The sequence below is a fragment of the Mauremys reevesii genome, linkage group 4 (assembly GCF_016161935.1).
Source record: "Mauremys reevesii isolate NIE-2019 linkage group 4, ASM1616193v1, whole genome shotgun sequence".
NCBI classification, from domain to species: domain Eukaryota; kingdom Metazoa; phylum Chordata; order Testudines; family Geoemydidae; genus Mauremys; species Mauremys reevesii.
Window position 1 is genome coordinate 145,342,241 of NC_052626.1, and position 15,425 is coordinate 145,357,665.

General features: G+C 51.7%; 1 pseudogene; it reads right to left on the reverse strand.

Moving 5' to 3' along the window:
- The window catches only part of LOC120403128, a 93,786-nt pseudogene that overhangs the window by 24,973 nt on the left and 53,388 nt on the right, over positions 1–15,425 (reverse strand).

Consider the following 15,425-nt stretch of genomic DNA (forward strand, 5'->3'; position numbering starts at 1 on the left):
AGGGGCAGCCCAGCCTGACAAGCCCCTCAGCATTGGGCACGAGTCATGTGGGGCCCTGAGCCCATGTTTGGCCCTTACCCCCCAGCGCTGGCATTCCGGAACTGCACCACGCTCTGCCCGAACCCTGCTGCTGCCTCCTGGAAGGTGATGGGTCCCTCCACCTCCACACTGAATCCACGGCTCGGTGCCAGCACTGCAGGGGTTAAACAGTCACCAGTTAGCGCTTCCCCTATGGAGAACGGGCCAGTGGTTGGGGCTGAGGGGCCGGCTCCTTCTGGCTACAAGACTGAATTCAACCCCGACCCTGCCGTTCTAACCCAACAATTCTCACTCCTCTCCCAAGTCCAGGGATAAAACCCAGGCATCCTGACTCCAAGCTCCTCACTACCTGCTCCCTAGCCTTCAAGGGCTGTATTATGCAAATCATTCCCCACATTCATTTGCATAGCTCCAGACACGCCCACTTAAAAATAAATATCATGAGTGGAGCTAGTGCTGGTGAACGAAGCACTGGATTTGTCTTCATCAGCTTTACTGATGCTGATCCGTAGCGGGTGCACTTCCTGTAAAGGAGGAAGGGGCGTATCAGACTTCATGGACTGATAGATTCCAAGGCAGAAGGGACCATTGTGATCATCTAGTCTGACCTCCTGGTTAACACAGGCCAGAGAACTTCCCTGCATTAATTCCTGATTGAGCTACAGCAGATCTTTCAGAAAAATGTCCAATCATGATTTAAAATTTCCAGGGATGGAGAATCCACCACAACTCTTGGCAAACTGTGCCAATGGTGAATTACGCTTCCTGTTAAAAATGTATTTGCAGTCACAGGCCATGTCTACACTACCACTTACGGCAGCAAAATGTATGTCACTCAGGGGTGTGAAAAAAACATATCCCTGAGCAACGTAAGTTTTGCTGGCACAAGTGGTAGTGTGCAGAACACTATGTCAGCAGGAGAGCTTCTCCCATCAACAGAGCTACCACCGCAAACAACCGCTGAGGCTGTTTAATTACATTGACCGGAGAGCTCTTTCTTGTCAGCATAGAGTAGCTACAGGAGTGATCTTACATCGGTGCAGCTGCATTGGTACGGCTGTGCTGCTGTACGCTCACTAGTGTAGACACGGCCTTTATTTGTTTAGCATCAACTTTCAGCCATTGGATCGTGTTAGCCCTTTATCTGCTAGATTGAAGAGACCAATATTAAATATTTGTCCTCCTCATAAGTACTCATAGACTCATGTCAAGTCACCCCTTAATCTTCCCTTAATTAGATTGAGCTCCTTGAGTCTATCACTATGAGGCAGGTTTTCCAATCCTTTCATTCGCCTTGTGGCTCTTCTCTGACCCCTCTCCAATTTATCAACATCCTTCATGAATTGTGGGCACCAGAACTGGACTCACTATTGCAGCAGGGGTCGCACCAGGGCCAAATACAGAGGTAAAATGCAATAGAACCTCAGAGTTATGAACACCCTGGGAATGGAGGTTGTTCGTAACTCTGAAATGTTCGTAACTCAAACAGAACATGATGGTTGTTCTTTCAACAGTTTACAACTGAACATTGACATAATCCAGCTTTGAAACTTTACTATTGTGACAAAGTTCCTCCTCTGCCTTGGTGGGTCCTGTGCTTTTTGGCAGATTTGCTCACCTCAGAGGTTCACAGCAGCCCTCAGTAACCTCATCACTGGCCAGCATGGGGGAAATAGAGAACAATTTCCTCAGTCTCTGTCCCACCTAGTGGGTCAGGGACAGGCTGGATCCCTTTCCAAATTAGACCTTCCCCTCTGGTGTGTCTGACAGACCAGGTCAACTCCTCCTGTGTCTGACCAGGAGTTAGGAAGATGTGGGGAACCCAGGCCTGCCCTCTACCCAGGTTCCAGCCCAGGGCCATGTGGATAGCAGCTGTCTACAATGTTCCCTGTATCAGCTGAGTGACAGCTACAACTCCCTGGGCTACTTCCCCATGGCCTCCTCCAAACACCTTCTTTATCCTCACTGCAGGACTTTCCTCCTGAAGCCTGATCACGCTTATACTCCTCAGTCCTCCAGCAGCACATCACCTCATTCCCTGCTCCTTGCACACTCTCCACTAACTGAGGGGAGGTCCTTTTTAAACTGGGTGTCCTGATTAGCCTGCCTGCCATAATTGATTCTAGTATGTTCTTAATTGGATCCAAGTGTCTTACTTAGCCTGCCTGTCTTAATTGGTTCTAGCAGGTTCCTGATTGCTCTAGCGCATCCCCTGCTCTGGTCACTCAGGGAACAGAAAACTACTCATCCAGTGGCCAGTATATTTGCCCTCTACCAGACTCCTGTACCCCACTGGTCTGCATCTGTTACACTCTGCAGAAGAAAAATGCAGCTTCCACTTTATATTTTTAGTAGTTTACTTTTAACACAGCATGGTACTATAGTTGCTTTTTTTCTTTTGGTCTCTGCTGCTGCCTGGGTGCGTACTTCCGATTTAAATGAGGTGTGCGGTTGACTTGTCAGTTCGTAACCCTGAGCTTCAACTGTAACCTCGCAATTCCTGCTTGAGATTCCCTAAACTCATGTCACACAAGAAACAGGCAGTGGATGGCAACACTGAATCCCTAATGCATTGGGTAGCTAACTAACTCCCCACCTCTGCCCGTGGGAGTGGCTGGGAAGTGGGTGAGTGGGGAAACCCCTCTCTAACTGGCTGATCTTTAACCTCCTGGGGAAGGGTAGCCAATCAGGGCCGCCGCAGGAGGCAAGCAGGGCTGAGAGGAATTGTGGGAGAGCAGTAGGGAGTGTAATAACCTCTCAGGGTAGCTCTGCTCTCCTCTCCCTCAGCCCTTCTGCCCTCTCCATCCCTGCAAGCCCAGACCTGGGATGGAGACTCCCCTTGGAGCGGCCCCCTCCAGGCTGGGAGGAGGTAAAGACCCTCCAGATTTGCAGGAGGAGCAGGTGTGGGGCAAGATGGGGTGTAGAATTGTGGGGCTGGAGGGTGAGGTTGGAAAATTGTGGGGCTGGCTGGACAAAGGGGGTGCTGAGAGGGAAGGGGCAGGCTCCCCTAATCTTCCCTTCATCCCTTTTTAGGACCCGTCTCCCAATATGCCTCAAACTCCCCAGTCCCAGACTCAAATCTGTCATCCTCATTCTCAGACCCCACAACGTGTGACCTCCCCCCATGCCCTGAGAGGTCCCAGCTTCACAGGCAGCGGAGATGTGATTTTGAATCAGGAAGAAGCTGTGGTGGCTATACAGCAGGGCCATGCCAACCATGTCCACTTCCTGCCCACGAACCGCAGCCCGAGCCCACATCTTACCAAGCCCACATGCTCCATGGAGAGGCAGAATCACACCTCCCCCCATCCCTTCCCTGAGACACCCAACAAGTGGCCACATCTCAGTGCCAGGTGAGTGAATCTCTGTACAAACAGCCCCCAGGCCCCATCCCATAGGTGGCTGCATCTCAGCGCTGGGCAAATAACTTCAGGGATTCCATGTCTGCAAAACATGGATTTCATGGGCATTATACCATGGTTTTGGTGTGGTATTTTCAAATAAAACAACTTCCAGAGAATGATAATTATAATCCAGTTTAAAAACAGAGCCCTCACCTGTGTATGCAAATAGATCCACACCAACTTTAGATCATGCCCTTAACTGTTCATTGCTGACTAACATAACCTCTTTTACGCTGTTCAGGTTGGCATTGGTGGCCTGTTTCACACATTTTAACAATTTCGCTAGCTCATTGCTCATTTGTGGCTACTACAGTCTCTCTCCGGCTCTGCACTGACATTTTTCCAGGTCCAAGCGCCCTTCATGTCCTCCTGTGAGCATGTCAGCTTGTAACATCTTCAGCGCTACTGTTCTATTTCCTCTAAACAATACACCATCACTAACAGACAGTTCTGCTTTGAACTGAAAATGTGGCGTTGATCTGGTATGTCCTGACCATTGCTAGGCAGAGACAGGCTCCACCTAACAAAGAGAGGGAAAAGCATCTTCACAAGCAGGCTGGCTAACCTAGTGAGGAGGGCTTTAAACTAGGTTCACCGGAGGAAGGAGACCAAAGCCCTGAGGCAAGTGGGGAAGTGGGATACCAGGAGGAAGCATGAGCAGGAGAGCGCATGAGGGAGGACTCCTGCCTCATACTGAGAAAGTAGGACAATCAGCAAGTTATCATAAGTGCCTATACACAAATGCAAGAAGCCTGGGAAACAAGCAGGGAGAATTGGAAATTCTGGCACAGTCAAGGAACTATGATGTGATTGGAATAATAGAGACTTGGTGGGTTAACTCACATGACTGGAGCACTGTCATGGATGGATATAAACTGTTCAGGAAGAACAGGCAAGGCAGAAAAGGTCAGGGAGTTGCATTGTATGTAAGAGAGCAGTATGACTGCTCAGAGCTCCTGTATGAAACAGCAGATTTGCAGAGTTGCAAACATTGCATCCACTTCACATCTGCTGGACCTTCCCTCCCTCTTCACAATGAGGACACACGTCCCACAGAGAAGGGGCGTCACACCTGTGACCCACTCCCATCCCAGAGAGCCTGGGGGAATAGAACACAGAGGGAACTGAGCCCAGGAGTCCTGATTATCAGCCCCCACATCCTTTGTCTAAGCCCCTAGAGCCCCATTCCCCTCCCAAATCTGGGGACAGAACCTAGGACTCCTGATGCAGAGGCCCCTGCTGTAAGCACCAGACCCACCTCCCCTCCCGCGCAGAGCCAGCTGGGGATAGGACCCAGGAGTTCCAAGTGGCCAGCTGCTTCGTTCCCCCTGCCAGAGGGGTACTCACTGGGCACCCATGTGGAGGAGTCCAGCATTTCCCAATCCCTCTGGCTGGCACTTACCTGCACACAGGTAGAGGAGCAGAGGCAGGGGGTCCATCCTGTGCTGGGTGAGGGGTGTGTGTAGAGCAGGGAGTGAGAGATTCAAGGACGCTGCCTGGAGAGGAGATGGCTGAGTGCAGAGGCAAGAGATGTGATACCTGAAAAGAAAGAAACACTGATAAGGGTGGAGGCGGGGACTCAGGGTGTTATAGGGAGGGAGCAGAATGGAGAAAAGAAAAAGTCAAGGACACTGAGACACCCAACTTGTCAGACACACACGCAACTACATGGAGACAGGCGAAAAAACAAAAAAGACCAACCACGTACACCCCGAATTCCCCCATACCCTTCTTCTCCGCTCCCGTCAGTGGTCAATTAGTTACATGTGATGTTGCTAATTTAGTCATTTTCCATCCTCCCCCCTTTGTAAATTCAAACACCCCTCTAATTTCAATTCTTGGGGAAAATACTGTGAACACATTTATCCTGAGACAAACATACACAACTAGACAGACATCCATACAACTACCCTGAGACAGACAGAGACACAACCAGAGAGACAAACACCCCTTCTCTGAGACAGACAGACACACAACTACATTGAGATAGACAGATACACAATTAGACACACAACTGCAGTGAGAGACACACAGAGCTAAACACACAGACAGACACACAGACTACTCTGAGACAGAGACAGACACATGACAATATTGAGACACACAAATTACACACATAAAACAATACTAAGTCACCCAAACACACACACACACAATGTGACACTGAGACAACCAGACATGGACAGTCACAATCCAAAGCTCTACTGACAGAGAGACACACAAAAACCACACAGACACTCACTCATACACCCCCGCACTGAGACAACCACACACTTTTCTTATCTGATTACTCTCGTTATAGTTAGTATGGCAACACCCATTTTTTCATGTCCTCTGTGTATAGATATCTTCCTACTGTATTTTCCACTGCATGCATCCGATGAAGTGGGCTGTAGCCCACAAAAACTTATGCTCAAATAAATTTGTTAGTCTCTAAGGTGCCACAAGTACTCCTGTTCTTTTTACTGATACAGACTAACACGGCTACCACTCTGAACCCTATAGAAACGGCATCACAGGGACTGTCCCTCATGGGCTTCTCCGTGCTGACTGCAGCAATTTCCCCAGTCAGGGACACTTATTTAGTGTCCCTTCTGACCACAAAAGTGGCATGCAGTGCTCCCAGTCGGGGCAGGATTCTGGGCTGGATACGAGGAACCCCTTTCCATACCTTGCCCACGACCTCGTTCCCGTCCTCTTCTTATCCCCTTTTGAAATCTCTATTGGGGTATCGGAGGAGGACTTTCCATGAGGACGTCTGTCTCTGTTGGGCTCACGCCATCTGAACTTATTGACTGTGCAGCAGGATCAGATGCAAAGTGGTATTGGGGAGAGGCCCCAATAAGGTTAGTTTATAGCAGTACTGGGAACTGCTGAGTTGGCCAAGGTAAATGCATAGGTAAATGCATAAGGTAATGCATAGGTAAATGCATTAGAATGCACCGGTGCTGAGGGGTTTTTACCGCATCAAGAGGGGTTGTCATACCGCCTCATGGTATTGGTCCGGACCAGGTAAAGATGCATCGTGGTTAAAAAAAAAAAAAAAAAAAAAAAAAAAAAAAACAAGAAGGAAAAAAAAAAGAGAATAGCTAACATGCTCAGTCTAGGAAAAGGGGGGATGGTTGCTGCAGTTAAACGAGATTGGTGTGCAGCGGGCAGCCCACCCTCCTCCTTGGGGACCTTTTGTAAATATTCAGATTGATTTTATTTCAATGTCTACATGTTGTGGTTATGGATATGTATTAGTTTTAGTTGATGTATTTACCAATTGGGTTGAAGCTTTTCCCTGCAGGAAAGCAGATGGCAAGATTGTTGTGAAATTTTGCTTAAAGATTTTGTGCCACGTTTTGGCATCCCTGTGAGTATCAACAGTGATCGTGGAACTCATTTTACTGGACAGATTGTAAAGGAGTTATGTGCAGCTCACTGCCCTCACCACCCACAGTCTGCTGGGACAGTGGAACGCCAGAACGGGATTTTAAAGAATAAACTGGCCCAGATTTGTGCTGAAACGAACTTAAAGTGGCCAGATGCCCTTCCTTTGGCACTGATGAGTATGAGAGCCATTCCCAATCGAACGACTGGACTCAGCCCTCATGAAATTTTGACGGGACACCCAATGCTGACTACCAACTGTACCGCCACTAACCCCAGCTCAGATGGACATTCATTTGACGGATAATATAATGCTTAAGTATTGTCAGGCACTAATGAAATGTGTTAAGTCTTTTTTATACACAGGTGATGGAAGCACTACCAAAGGATCCTGTGCAACCTTGCCACTCGTTGGAACCAGGAGCCTGGGTCTACATAAAGATCCATCAACGAAAGACTGCCTTGGCTCCACGCTGGAATGGCCCTTTCCAAGTCCTGCTGTCTACCAACACCACTGTGAAGTGCCAAGGACTGACTGCCTGGACCCAGGATTCTCACTGCAAAAAGACCCCTCCTCATCAGAAGAATTTTCCTACTGATGATTAGCCTATTTTTCTTCTAGCTCTACTGTGCTTTTGGACAGCAGGGAAAAAGGACAAGGTGACGTACTGGCAACCTCTCCCTTGTCCACTGACAGACCAACTGTGCCTTTAGACTTTTCAAGAAGAAGCAAAGCCATTACAGGGTGATATGTGCTGGCAACCTCTCCCCTGTAGGATGCTGAACCACAACTGCATCAGGAAAGAAGAAGAAACACTCACTCCACTGACATTGCCAAAGTCCAGGAATTCCTGACTAAAAGGACATTGAGAACTGGCCCTGGTGAAGAAACAAAGAATTGTACACTGGCAAGAAGTAATTTATGGGACCCATGTTTGAGAATGTGGTATTAATTGGATTTTGGGGTTTAATCTACAGGCTGCGCCCTGTGTTTTGGATAAATCCTTCAGTATGTATTGCCCTCCCTAATTGGATTTTAAATGACATTGCCCTTATCCAGTTTTCAAATCACTTCTACATACCCAGATTGCTCACAAGGGGCTGCCATTAGATTAGCACAACAAAAAGGCCTGGGTTATTTCCTCTGGACAAAAAGGGAATTGACCAGATCCCTGTGGGCTGGGGCCAATAGTGTAGTAGCCATTTGGACTATTCTTAAAGGCCAAGAACATGATAAGAAATTGGGCCAACTAGAAAAGGCCACTAGCCTTATTTTTTGAAACTCAGCTATCTTAAGTACAGGCTGGAGTTGGTGAGTTACATGTCATTTCCACGCTTAGTTCTATGACCCAAAAGTTACTGACAGAGATGGTATTGAATATCACTGAGGCTGGGAAGGCATTGCAGTGGGATCTAGAGCAGACTTGGCCCACTGCCCTTACAGACACGTCAGGAGTACCATCTGATCTGTGGTCATGGAGACATACTTGGACACTTTCTGAATGGAAGTGTGGACATTCACAGTGCTCCTTCCAAACATATGGACCGGTTAGGGTGGGTGTGGGCTCCCACATACTGAATCCTGCTGGGTCCATGGGGAGGATGCCTGTGGGACTGTAATTGTTTACCGAGACATCTGGGAAATTAGACCACCTGGTATATCCAACTGATTTCTAGACAGTACCCCTAGAATAACACCTGACATTTTGGATAAGAATAGAGAGTCAATGGACATTTTGGCCGTTAGAACCACCACAGCTCAGTGTATCTATAAACTGAAGCCAGGGGAAGTTGTCACTGTTTATGACAATATTTGTTGAGAGGGTGGAGGTCAAGGAACTACCCTGACGGGACACCCACTTTTTCCAGCTAATGATAGCTGTGTGTACGTTAATGCCACCACTTTACAAGATATACATATTGATCTTACCACTGCTGCAGGCAATCATATCATTTACTGGCCTGCAGATAGAATGCAGATAGAATGTTGCAAGTAGTTCTTAGATTTTAGGTATATTTTGATTGGACTAGAGTAGTGCCTGATCGGTTTCAAAATTTGCTTTCATTGTTACCAAAGGTTCAAAGAATCTCTGAATTGCAAGGGCAAATTCACATGCTTTAGAATATATATCAAGCTGATAAGAATGCCTTTCATACAGCTTATAGAGTGTTTACTTTATGTACTAGGTATGATGTTTTGTGCTTTGTAATCACAATTGTACAACAGCCCCATTATATTATTCCTATGGGAATGTTATTGTTTGTAGTGTTGTTAGTTAGCTTGGGATTTATTGTTGTTGTTGTTGTAAAAAACGTAAGAATAGCACTACCTTTCATGTTCATGCTAATCATGCTTTGTCATTACATCCCTTGACAACCCCTAAGGTTGACATATCTGCTGTAGAATCTGAACTCCACGAATTAATGCAAATGGAGATTTGAAAATATATGTTGTACTAGAAGTACAAAAGGGGGGAGTGTGGAAGCAAGGAAAGAATTAATAAGGATTTGAAGGGGATTTTAATGCATGTTAGTCAGTTAGCAAGAGTCAGGCCATACTGTGACCCTAATGACGTGAGATTTGTAGAAGCAAGATAATGTAAGACAGAGTGAACTGTGTAAAAGTTATTACGACCTTGCAATCACTAACCAAAATGCAGGCTTGCTTTTCTTAAGAGAGAGACAAATAAGATAAGCCTTTCTGCTATGTATAAACAAAATGTATTTGTTGCTTTTTACTGTCTCCATGATTGCTAGAAATTGTCTGTAACAAAGGTATAAAGGCTTAATGTAATTGTTTACCAGTTGAGAGACCTGTCCAGGACTGGGGCGACCCTGTGTCCTATGGCACTCTCTCCCTCCATTGTAATTACTGGAGAAATAATAAAGTATTTGATTTTGCTGCACCCAAACAAAAAGCGAGAACTGAGTTTTTCTTCGACATATGGCAACACCCATTTTTTCATGTCCTCTGTGTATAGATATCTTCCTACTGTATTTTCCACTGCATGCATCCGATGAAGTGGGCTGTAGCCCACAACAACTTATGCTCAAATAAATTTGTTAGTCTCTAAGGTGCCACAAGTACTCCTGTTCTTTTTACTGATACAGACTAACACGGCTACCACTCTGAACCCTATAGAAACGGCATCACAGGGACTGTCCCTCATGGGCTTCTCCGTGCTGACTGCAGCAATTTCCCCAGTCAGAGCACCCGCTGCCCTGGGTTTGGTCCTTGCAGCCAGGACCGAGCTCTGATTGCAATGGGATCCCCGGAGAGATTTCTTGCCATTGTGGCTTCCCTGATGTGACGAAGTGGGACTGTTCGTACTGGGGGCTGGGTACAGATCCTAAGTATCTAGTAGCAAAAGGCCATGCAGCCAAATGCCTGAAGTTCTGTCTCCTAGCAACGGATGGCCCGGCCCCTCCCTGCAAAGGTGCTGGCTAAAGGTGTTGGAGACAAAGGGGTCAGGTGACCTCCTAGCCCGGGAAAGAAGCGGAGCAGAGAGGAGGGGCCGGAGGGGGTTGGGCAGACTGGAGTTGGCTGGAGAAAAGAGGGGAAGCAGGGAGAGAGGGCTCTGATCCCCGAGGGGGGCTGTGGGGCCCCAAGATGGACCTAACAGGGGGGATCCGGTTATCTGTGCCTGCAAGCCTGTGGTGGACTGTATTCCTGTCGTCTAAATAAACCTTCTGCTTTACTGGCTGGCTGATAGTCCTGGTGAATTGGCAGGGAGCCCGGGGGTGCAGGGCCTGACTCCCCCACACTCCGTGACAACTGGTGGCAGTGGTGGGATCAGTGGCACCCCGTGGACGGCGCTTCCTGCAGTAAGTGACTGGGGAGCAGTAAAACGAAGGGGCGATTAACCCCTGGGAGAGTGTGGCCAGAGAGAAGGACTTTGCAGTAACAGGGTCCCCCGGGGGATCACAGCGAGCGATCCCAGGGGCGGAGGAGGCTGCAGCTCGACCCTGGCAGAGAGGTGGTGACCTGAAGGACTGGCACACTAGGAGTCCCTGGAACCTGTGGGGAGTGGCAAGCACCCCGGCCTGCGAGTGGCCAGCAGGAAGATGTATGCCACACAGCGCAAGTGTGACCTGGTGGGGCTGTGCCAGCGGAGAGGGCTGCACAGTGGGAAGTTCACCAAGGCCCAGCTGATTGCCCAGCTGGAGGACGCAGATCGTGTGAATGAACCGATCCCTGTCTCTGAGGGAAGCAGCCGGGCAAATGCAGCGCAGGCACCAGTGTCTGTCCCCGCTGGGAGTAGTCAGCCGGCCGCTGAGGGCTTCCCGAGACCTCCCACCCCTAGGCCTAGGGGGAGGGGGAGGAGAAGCCCAGCTACCGAGGGCACCGTGACCCCCCCGGCCAGCAGGGGATCGGCCCGGCGAAGCTCACCCCCCAGCCGGAGATCATCCCGGCGACGCTCGGCCTCCGTGGAGCGCAGGCGGCTGGACTTGGAGAGAGAGATAACACTGAGAGAGCTGGAGGATCGTAAGGAACAGAGGGAACATGAGGAGAGACAGAGGGAATGTGAGGAGAGACAAAGCCAGCGTGAGCTGGAGGAGAAGCAGAAGCAGCGTGAATACGAGGAGAGGGAGAAGGAGAAACAACGTAAACATGAGCTGGACCTGGCCCAGCTGAACCACAGTAAGGCCCCGGCTGTGGTGAGTGAGGGGGGACCCAAGCCTACAAAGAGCTTTGATACAAGCTTCCTGGCCCGGCGTAAGGAGGGGGAGGACATAGACACCTTCCTGACGGCCTTTGAGAATGCCTGCGCGCTGCACCGGTTTGACCCTGCAGACAGGATCCAGTTTCTCACCCCCTTACTGGACTCCACCGCCGTGGAGGTGTACAGCCGAATGAAAGGGGCGGAGGCGGGGGACTACAACCTGTTCAAAGAGGCCCTGCTCCGCGAGTTTGGACTGACCCCGGAGATGTACCGGAAGAGGTTCCGGAGTCAACATAAGACCCGGGAGGTCACATACCTCCAACTGGTCAACCGGGCGCAGGGATTTGCCCGCAACTGGATGGCTGGGGCCCAAACTAAAGAGGATCTGCTTGACCTATTCATACTGGAGCACCTGTATGAGCAGTGCCCGTCGGACCTGAGGCTGTGGTAGATGGACCAGAAGCCGGAAAACCCGCAGCATGCAGGCCAGCTGGCCGACCAATACATGGACAGTCGGGCAAGGGATAATAGGGAGGCGTCTCGAAGGAGCAGGTCTGCCTCAACGCAGAGAGAGAGTCACCATGGGACCTCCCAGAAGGGGCCGAGGGAGGGCCCCCACCAAAGGGAAACATCTAGCGTCAGGTCCAGCCGTCCCACTTGAGGGGACCCAGGAGACATGGGCTGCTATCAATGTGGCCAACAAGGCCACATACGGGCCCAGTGCCCCAAGCTCCGGGACAAACTGAGCAGACCAACCCCACACTGGGTCAACTTGGTAGAGACCCAGCCGGATGAGGGGCAGCGTTCACAGGAAAGGGGGACTGGCCACGTACCACCTGCGAAGGAGGGAGGGGAGCCCCGTGTCGGCCCCTCCGAGGGGCTGGAGGCTCCCCGCCCTGAGTTTTGGGTTTACAGGGTGGGCACGGGGCTACCCCTCTGGAAAGAGTGCCTTGTTCCCCTGGAGGTAGACGGGAGGGAGGTCACTGGGTACTGGGACACGGGCGCAGAGGTGACGCTGGCCCGGCCCGAGGTGGTGGACCCAGATCGGATGGTGCCCAACACCTACCTGACCCTGAGGGGTGTGATCGGGACCTCATTCAAGGTGCCTGTGGCGAGGGTACACCTAAAGTGGGGGGACAAGGAGGGCCCCAAGGATGTGGGGGTGCACCTCCATTTGCCCACGGAGGTGTTAATGGGGGGGATCTCGAGGACTGGCCAAGTAACACCCGGGGTGCCCTGGCCGTGAACCGTAGTCAGAGTCGACGCAGGGCTCTGCACCCTGACACCGGGGAAGGTACTCTGGTCGAGGTGCAGGACCCTGACCCGGTGGGGAGGGAACGCCCAGGGACAGGGCTCAGAGAGGCTGTGGCCTCAGACCCAGCCGGTGAGAGAGAGCAGATCCCCATCTCTGCCCCAGCGGCTGAGTACCAGGCCGCGGTGCGGGAAGACCCCTCCTTGCGGAGGATAGGGGACCTGGCCAACCTCGGGGGGGGACAGACCATGGGACGAGGTGGCCGGAAAAGGTTCCTGTGGGAGAAGGGGGTTCCTGTACCAAGAATGGACTCTCCCAGGGAAGATGGAGTCAGGGGGGATCAGGAGGCAGCTGGTGGTACCCCAGGAGTATCGCCACCAGCTGCTGTGCCAGGCCCATGACATTCCTCCCCTCAGGGCACCCGGGAGCCTGGCGTACCCAGCAGAGGCTGCTACAGAACTATTACTGGCCTGGGGTCTTTGCCCATGTCCGGCAGCACTGCCGCTCCTGTGACTTCTGCCAGAGGGGGAGGAAGGCCCGGAACAGGGGGAAGATGGCTGTAAGACCCTCGCCCCGCCCGGAGGAGCCTGTCCAGAGGGGGGCCAGGGTCAGAAGGGGGGCTCTGAACCGAGAGAGCCCGAATCACAGCCCCCCAGACTGGAACATGGGAAGAAGGCCCCAGCCCAGCGTGCACCCCAGGGGTATTGGGGTGGGGAAAGGGCACGGGCGGCATAAGGCTTCCCCCCTGCAACCTGCAAGTGCCCTCGAGTCCCCCTGACCTACAGGGGGGCAGGAAACTGGAATGACCTGGGGTAACTCTCCCCCCAGAACGGGGGGTACCCTGGGGCCTCTGTGGGAATGTAGGTGGGTTCGAACTTCCCCAGGTCACTGGCTGGAGTGACCCCGCTCCGTTCGGTCTCGAAGGGGGGAGAGGTGTGATGAAGTGGGACTGTTCGTACTGGGGGCTGGGTACAGATCCTAAGTATCTAGCAGCAAAAGGCCATGCAGCCAAATGCCTGAAGTTCTGTCTCCTAGCAACGGATGGTCCGTCCCCTCCCTGCAAAGGTGCTGGCTAAAGGTGTTGGAGACAAAGGGGTCAGGTGACCTCCTAGCCCGGGAAAGAAGCGGAGCAGAGAGGAGGGGCCGGAGGGGGTTGGGCAGACTGGAGTTGGCTGGAGAAAAGAGAGGAAGCAGGGAGAGAGAGCTCTGATCCCCGAGGGGGGCTGTGGGGCCCCAAGATGGACCTAACAGGGGGATCCGGTTATCTGTGCCTGCAAGACCTGTGGTGGACTGTATTCCTGTCGTCTAAATAAACCTTCTGCTTTACTGGCTGGCTGAGAGTCCTGGTGAATCGGCAGGGAGCCCGGGGGTGCAGGGCCTGACTCCCCCACACTCCGTGACACCTGATGCTGCATAAGGCTGGAGCTAGGAGCCCTCCCCAGCCTGGGGCTGCCCCCTCAGGTTGATCCTCTGGTAGTTAATAAACTCTCCATTCGAGCTGGCTTCATGCCTGCTGTGTCAGGGTTGTCCTCCGCAGTGCACCCTTGTGGCTTACCACCCCCCAGTTGGGACACTGATAAATGCCGTAAGCGGTAGCACCAAGGGTCCGCCATCCTTCCCAAGCGACCCTTCCAGCCCCACTCTCTCTCACACAGAGCGCTGACCCTCCAGATTGTCTCCCTGGAGGCCTGGCTCCTACCAAACCTATAGTCTCTCCCTCAGGCTAGAGCCTTATTCCCAGTCTGCCTCCAGGCTATCTGCCTCTCCAGGGCCTGCCCCTGGAGTCTCCTTTCCTGCCACCTGCTTCCTAACTCAGCTCCCCCAGAGTTGGGTGTGTAGGAGACACAGGAGCGGCTGACCAGGACTGAGCCCAACTCCCCTTAAAGGACCAGCCTTTAAGCCCGTGACACCACTCTGAGCACACTGGTGGGTCTTCTGCTGTCTGCTCAGGATAGCAGGCTGGGTGAACCCTCTCTCATACTGGGCCATGTATAAGGTCTCTCCCCAGTATTGACAGGATTCCAACAAGAGCAGTCAGGGCCAGGGGTCAGAGCAGGGGCAAACTTGAGGCTAGGTGTAGGCAAGGAGTCCATAGTCAGGTCCAGACCAGTATGGAGACCTTCAATATGGAGGGTCAGATTTCAGATCTGTGTCTAAGTCCAAATCAAGCCAGGAGTTGAAGGGCATGGGCCAGGGGCAGTCATGGCAGCTACAGAAGACCCACACTGCTGCCTGGACAGAGACTGAAGTGCTCCTCGGGTTTATATAGAGCAGGGAGCCAATCAGGAGCCTTGGGGCTGCTGCCTGTCAAACCCTTGAGGTGGAACAGCCCATGGTCTGTGTCCACAGCAGGTCACGGGCGGTGGAGCAGACACCCATCATAGCTGCTGCTGGGTGGCAGCCTGGTGCTATCAGCTGCCTGGTAGCACTACTGGTCTGGGTTCTTGACCCAGGAGGCCTCACATTTGTTTTCCCCCACCCCCCAAATAGGGCTGCCTCCTGCAGGTCTTGGTTTGGGAGGTTTGTAAAATTTTGTGCCAAAACCACGACACAAACTGTGGACCCCCAATCATGGAAGGCTGGTGCGAAGTTGGGCGCATGGTCTTGGATGCAGGCTCCCAGGATTGCTCTTCCAGGCCAGAGCCCTCCCAGCCTATAAGGAGCCATGTCTGATTTTTGAGTCCAGTATCT